This window comes from Sinohyriopsis cumingii, unplaced genomic scaffold (assembly GCF_028554795.1).
Source record: "Sinohyriopsis cumingii isolate HCF-2022 unplaced genomic scaffold, ASM2855479v2 utg000646l, whole genome shotgun sequence".
Classification (NCBI taxonomy): domain Eukaryota; kingdom Metazoa; phylum Mollusca; class Bivalvia; order Unionida; family Unionidae; genus Sinohyriopsis; species Sinohyriopsis cumingii.
In genome coordinates, this window is record NW_028315921.1 from 2,021,315 (window position 1) to 2,029,130 (window position 7,816).

The window sequence follows — 7,816 nt, forward strand, 5'->3', positions numbered from 1 at the left end:
TTGATTCAAGATTATAAAGATATGTTGTTAGTGTGAATCTGTTGATTCTGCCTGTCCTTAGCTTCGTTTATTTTAATTTCAAATCGTAATCCACAGTCAAAACATTTGAAGGATTAAAATGGCAGGGAAAATTAGAGGAACTACAATACCTTGCTATCCGAAATACAAACCCTTTTACTGCATATTACAACATCCTGTCCGTGCCTACGTCACTCCCCCAAAGTCGATGACTGAACGGTCATAAAGCAAGATCTACGACACATAAATGTTGTGCCATCTGGCGGTGACTGCATATTCAGAGTTTCATTTTTTATCAGTGGTTCATGATGATATATGGTAACGCTCGGGCCAAAAGAGGGATGGATGAAGAAGTGGAGGGTTTCACACTATTTTTACAGCTTTTAAGACTTGTTGGAATAAATATTGCCAGGATCAAAATAGATACAGATATGCTAGACAGGATGTGTTTTATTCGTGAGTGTTTGCAAAATTAACGGAAAACAGTATATTGTCCAGAGCGACATAGCCAGCAAACTTGATCTTGAACAGCATTAATAAATTTGACCCAGCTACGGAAACGGTAAAGGACTCGTCGATCATAAACTGAATTTTTGCAGTTGTTCCGTCTATTTAGGTTTACGATTATTGAATGGTCTTCCTTAATTAAACTAAAGTACTAGAATTTAATTGAATCAATTGAAAAACACCAAACAAAAATTTTCATTCCATGATTTTATCTCAAATTTTAATCTCTGAACCTTAAATTAGTCCTAACCTGATACCAAGATGGTACTTTTCCATATCTGAGTTTGCAGTTATTGCTTACTTTTTTCTCAAGAGGGCAACACAGTTTGTATTCCACAAAATTCGGGTCCCTTTTCTACCATTATAGATCTATTTTATATTAATAACAAATTGTCTAATTGTAACACAATATGTTCAGCGCTAATCACATCATGTGTTTACAACTTAAAATGGGTTCAACAATTAATAGTTTTCGTTTATATATATATGCACTTTGAATGGAGTTACGATATGCTCCGGGCAGCTGTGTATTGACCGAGCGAATGAAATCCTCACATGCCTGCGAGTGTGTCCGCTACAAAATGTAATTCTATGATTTTTCTTGTTGGTCACAATCAAATATGCAAATGGATAACCTGATTGTTCTTTTGTTTTTTCCTAATTTATTCACATTTATTGAAATATGGTTATATGAAAAAGTAATGCACTACGAACACGTTTAGCCTCTTGTATACTGAACCTAAACTGTCAGGCAGTCACGTACTGGCGTAAGGAAATTAGGGCGGAATCGAAATAAGCAGAATGCCTAACCAACAAGAGGTAATTAAAATATATCAATATGTTAACAGTTCATCTAAGTCAATATTCTGTTTTACTTTACATTTCCAAAGACTATACAACTCTCTCTCTCTCTCTCTCTCTCTCTCTCTCTGACACAAGCAAACATACCTAAAGCTTGTATTTTCATAGATTTTCGCCTGTATCTAGCTACGATAGAAATAAAGGGGGAGCGGGGCGACTATTTTGGACATTTTTATATCTGGTTATTAATAACCAAATTTTAGAACATTATAAATGTTTCAGAAAAAGCAATAGCAAAGCATTAAATACGCTACAGTATGTGTGCCTCGTAACTGACAAATTTAACATATTGGTCTAGTGTCGACTGGCTTTGAAACTATCATTGATATTATGAACACTGTAGATAGATCCCAAAGGAAAGCGTAAACATACCGTTACGACGAATCAGATTACTGTAGGTTACTTGGTACAAGTTCAGTTTTAATGTTTTTGTCCAGCGCAATATGTTTTTTTCTCTCACTCCAGATTTTGAGTATTTTGTCCCTTACGCACTAGAGGTGAGAGGGGAATAGAAATTGTGTACCATTTTAATTTCATTTAGAACACAGACTATTAATACTTGGTATCGTTATTTTCATGTGTCATTTATGATTAATGAATGAGTAGAAATTCATCATTGATCTTTAGGCCTGCAGTTGAAAGAATATTTATATATTCGCATTAGTGTGCCCTGGGCGGATCACAATTTCATATACCAATGGTATTGGTATATCAATTTGCTTTATATCAAAACTTTAAATGCTGTGTTTTTGCAAAGGAATGTGCTTGTGTGTGTCTGTGTCTGTACGTCTTTGTTGTTTGTATCACATTCGTCACTGTAGCGAGTCAGTTATCGCTAATTGGAAATAATGGTTGCCATGATTTGAGACTGCATTATTTGTCACTTGACCACGTGGGACCTTAAGATTATCTCATTGAATTCTCAAGAAAACAAAATACTTGATATCGCAGAATGTACAAAACAAACAATTGCTGTGATAAAGGTTTAATAGGTACTGATAAAAACTGTATATCTTATTTATTCACGCTGTGCTAAAAAATAAGGTATTTCCTTTTAACGTCGGAATGTTCTCGTCATGTTTGCACATATCGACTTCAAAAAAGCTTCAGTCGAAATATATAATATATAACTTCTATGAAAGGAATTCGTAATCTCAACATAAATTAAACAGACCCATTCTGCATTCTGGAATCGAACTTCATATTTTACAGTATTCCGAGATTCAAAGCTTGAAAATCTATTGCACACTGCATAAACGACCGTCGAGATGCGAAGTACATCCATTGAACGTGTATAATCCGCATGGCTTCATGATTCCTCTAAAATATGAATTGTAGTTTTGATTATTACAAATAGATTTTTTTATAAAACGAGTCATAAGGAATCTCAAGAAATAAATAATTTTATTTTGACCATTTGTTTTTACAAATATTATTAAAGCAAGAAGAAGGCCACAATGGTGTTCACAATGCATGATTTCATCTTGCACGCACAGTGGGACGATCCTAATTTCGAAACACACGTGTGCTTGCAGTGATACGAGCTTCAATACTCTAAATTTTCCTTTCAAACTTTTAGAACACATGTGCACAAGTATTACAATTACAAACTAAATCTAGGACAACTGTATACTTTGGGGCATTATATAGTTAGTGTAAGCTAAAATCAGAAACTATGTCAACATCCCGTGACTTAACTGATGTAAAAATCAAGTTGTTCTTTGTCTCATCTACACGTGACAACGTTGAATACACTCGACGTTCTCAAGTATTATGCCTCGCAGCATTCAGCTACATTTTGAGTCTAGCGCTTAAAATATATCAAAATTAGAAAGCAAGATGTATTCTTTGCGTCGACAATTTGTTTTATAATGTTGATGTACCAATATGTGGAAGTATAAGGCACTGTGATCACATGTTATGGTAGTCAAGAGGCATGACTATGTGATAACGGAAATTGCACGTTATAGACACAGCACATATGACCTGGAATCATTATTATTATGCGTTGGTACATGTTACATTTTTTTAATTATTTTGTTGAATCTGAATGATGTTATTTTGCACAAGGCATTAGTATTAGTAGTAGTAGTAGTAGTAGTAGTAGCAGCAATAGTAGTAGTAGTAGTAATGAGCAACGAAAATAATACATGATTATCGAAACCTACAGTCAACCAGATTTGTACATATGCTTGAAGAAAAGTTCGTAACAAACTTCATGAAACAATATAAAGCTATTATAGACTATTCAAACTTTCTCTCTCTTTCTCTCTCTCTCTCTCTCTCTCTCTCTCTCTCTCTCGTTTCAGTAAAAATGTTTGTGTGATCCTTTAAATATGTTGATTACAGTAGGAAGATTGATAATTTATATCTATGTTTCACCTCTTTAATTACCACTAGTATTCACGAAGCATTATTTCCGGTTGCACGCATAATGTTCTAATGCCGAAACACACTTGCATCTGCCGGTTGCCATGTTCAGTTTAAGCGTTCGATAAAATACATTCACATTTGAATGTGTTCTCGTTACAGCTTTAATTAAGTGCAAAGGTCGTCGAATTAATGTACCACCATTCCCACTCTACATTGGTAGGTAAAAGAGGAATGTATCCCTAAGTCATAAAGAGGAATCGACATTTTGGATGCATGCATACCTTTCATCCTGTGTATGTGGTAAAAATGAAGTAGAAGACTGTCTAGCAATAATTATTCCACTTATGTATTACTTACATATTGTATACTCGTGCACTCAGATACAGATTATACTACCAGGCTTCGTCCTCGTGCGTCTGTTATGTTGGAATTAGCCTTGATATGCACTGGTTTTCAAGCTGTATCATTTTATATTAGGTATTATGGTCCGATTTCTCTACCAACAATTAGGTTGGTCCCTTTTTTATTCCAATCTATTTGTGGACACTCTCAGATCTAAAGTGAGCGATATAAGATATCATTCTGGATTCCTTTTGCAAAAGTGTTTCTCCGGGCGAAGAACGTGTTTCTTTATATCGTTGGGGTGCGGATAGGTACTGGGTTAGAACTGCAAAAGGAAAGCCGAAGTGGGGTAGCAACTTTATTATAAATGACATAGAACACTAAATAAAGTAGGTACGGTAAAGTGATACATTCAAGATACAGAATTACACAGAAAATATTTTAATTATTGAAAGCTTACCAATTTCATACGGTTCCGAAATTTCTGTCATTCTGAGCTTGACGTAAATAATACAACATCAAATGAACCAAATATAGACAAAATATACTTAAAATATAGTAAGATTTCAATATTTCTAAGTAATGATGACGCCATATTGTCGTACGTACAAAACTATTAATGTTGGATCTGAACTGAAGAAATATCACGCATTGTACCTTCAAGGGTATTTCGTTTCTAAACCAAGTAATATTAAGCATAAACTTGTCAGCAAGTCTTTTTGATATTATTCAAGACTACAAGTACAATACAGATAAATCCATAGTGAGCTCAAACAATCCATAAGCATAATTCATAAATGTTATAATAGAATTAAAACATAAAAGAACACAAAAATAACAGCATGTTACAAGAGAAAATTTAATTACTTTTTATAATGACTTTAAACAACAGGTAAATGCACAGAGGGTGTAATAAAAATGTCTTTAAATTATAATAAATATATTTTCTTACGTGCATAAAGAATTCAGAACTCGAAAGCCCCAGTGGCGTAGCAACTTAATGGAATATTTGCTCCGTGTATTTCTATCCAGTTTTGAAATGGAAAGGTTTGTTACATACGCCTTCCGTTCCCGAGTGGCCGAGTGGTCTAAAGCGCTCTCCGTTACGGAACACTGCCATCTCGCCTGTCTGCATGGATTCTAGTCTAGGATTCGGCTAATGTGGGTATGTGACAAATCTTGCCGGTAGCTTCTCGTTGTTCGGTGGTATAAATGTATCAAGAAGAGCCTCTTAAACAACATCGCGGAACAAAATTAATTACATCGGTATCATGCAGTTTGAAGAAGGTAAGTGATGCAATAGCACAGAGAATAATATTATTAGAGAAATGAAATACTGAGTTTTTCCCCATCATTATACGTAAAGTTGTGTTTGGTAACTGAACTATTAGCAATTCATATAACGAAAAGAAAATATCAAGATTATTTATGTGCCGATCAAAAATAGATGAAAAGCGGATTAGAATCCTTCAAGGTTAGCCCAGGTCATATGTTATGGTATGTCTCTGGGAAAACCACTTCACTGGCATTGTCTTTGTACAAAATTGTCATAAATGAGTCCATAACCTTCCAGTTTGATAAGCCCATTTAATTTGTTGGGATCTCCATTGACAAAGTAAGTTAGTTTCCTTTGTTTCAAAAACTCTTTGGTTAAATATAGTCTTCACACAAAAGCCCAGCTATAGCCTTAAATGTTGATGTCGTTCTCTACTGTTTGTAAATTTCAGTGGAGTCGTTCACACAGTCATCGCACTCCTAGGCATTAGTCATTATTACGATCATTTTTAGTTATCATTTGGAGTATTTTCTGCTAACGACTATTAAGAATTATTGTAATATCTCCCAAGATGCTATTATTTAGTACACCAAAAAAATGATTTGCTGAAACAGATGCAGCTTTTATCAATGCTTTTTATAATATTAACAAGAAAACCCAGTTCGGTAAAATAGCATTATTCCTCATCTATAGAGTCATTCTACCTTAGCAACGAATGACTCTTTTATTCGGAGAGAATTTTATATTTTAAAAATAATCTATATAACCTACTGTGAAAACCAAAATAATTTTTAAACGAATTATACGTACAGTTGAACTTTACGTACATGTCCAAACATTAAATTTGTATCCTCTTCAAACTTCAATGTGTATACGCTTCTTTAAAGTTTTGTTTTAAGAGAAAAGCTAGCAATGAAATATTCCATCGATTTTCTAAGACTGTAAAATCTAAGATTTGAACAAGAGACAGCTGGAACAAGATGGCTGTGACTTTTATTAAGCATGTCGGGAGACAGTCGGGATACATAAACAAGTTCTATGCAGTATTGACATTCCTATGTAGGGATGCTTGCTTTGTCTGCCAGGTCATATGACTAGAAAGAAGGTGGAACTGCAAAATTTTTGGCTATTCAAAAAAACAAAACTGTGTTAAGAAATTGTTTACTAAAGAACCTACTTTGACGATTGCGACCATGATCACGTTTGAATTGTTTCACATTCTTGGCCAACATACTTATGAAAGAGCAACGTCCTTTTTTAAAACAAGGTGCAACCGGACCTTACATACGATTAGGAATACGGTGCATGACAGTGAACAGAAGAACAAACCATGACGACATAAATACGCGATCCGTTACAAAATTAATTAATTTATTTATTAATTTATTAATTAATTAATTAATCAATTTATTTATTTATTTATTTATTTATTATTTAATTAATTAATTAATTAATTAATCAATCAATCAGAAAACACCATTGAGATTTCAATACAAATTGAGTTCATGAAATATATTTATTTTATCTCTGGTTTGAACCAAGCAGTTTTCGCTTGCAATAGGATCAACCATATGAACACGAAAACGCCTATTTTATAAGAAGAAATCTGACTTAAAACAGTTGCAAACAGTACCAATGGAATCCACATAGTTCTGTTTAATGTGAGCTTTTGAAGCTGAGTATATTATTATGGTAGTGAATATTGCTCTTGATAACATGAGTAATCGACGTTCATGAGTGAGTACATGACAACCAACTTCGTATGAGAAATTTACCTGTAATAGGAGCACACTTGGTAGTACAGAATTGTTATCAATACTAATAAATAACACTTTCATACAGGTTAGAGAAGTTTTTCATGCGTCCTATACGTAAATTCAAACCTGGGCCCTCAGGTAAACGGCAGCTATCGCCTTGCCTGGGGGTAAAAATCCATACACCATTGCTAGCGTGCACATATTACCAAACGACGATGCTATAAGGTTGGTGGTAGAGGCACTAATGCATAAAAGACACACCTGGATGTCGACCTATGCATTAGTTCTCGTCTAAGTACAGAGACATTCCTGCTTCCTACGACAAGTCAATGTGTCATAGGAATCCGAATTGATCTTGAACGGAATTCTCTCTCTCTCTCTCTCTCTCACACACACACACACACACACAGACACACACACGCGCGCGCACACAAGCACACACGCACACACATTTCCCGTTCTATTTTTCTCGCTTACATGCTGACATTGATAAGCCTGTCTTATCCCTTTTCTGCTTCGGAACTTGTCCTTTTCCATAATTTCATCGTTTGGCTTTCTGTCTCTAACCACTCATCGTACTTTCCTTGTCAATGATGTCACCCCTGATGATCTGAAACGAACTCGTTCATTATTCCAATCCAACGGCTGACACCATTTTTCACATAAACAGACCGAGAGATGA

At 34.7% G+C, this 7,816-nt stretch overlaps 1 long non-coding RNA gene across 1 annotated transcript; it reads right to left on the minus strand.

The window, feature by feature from the left end:
- Positions 1–2,397: 2,397 nt before the first annotated feature.
- Positions 2,398–5,971, minus strand: LOC149773564 (uncharacterized). Its single transcript, XR_016417371.1, has 3 exons — positions 5,054–5,971; positions 4,117–4,426; positions 2,398–2,706 (listed from the first exon to the last, which is right to left on the minus strand). It is a non-coding gene; the product is annotated as an uncharacterized LOC149773564 (long non-coding RNA).
- Positions 5,972–7,816: the final 1,845 nt, after the last annotated feature.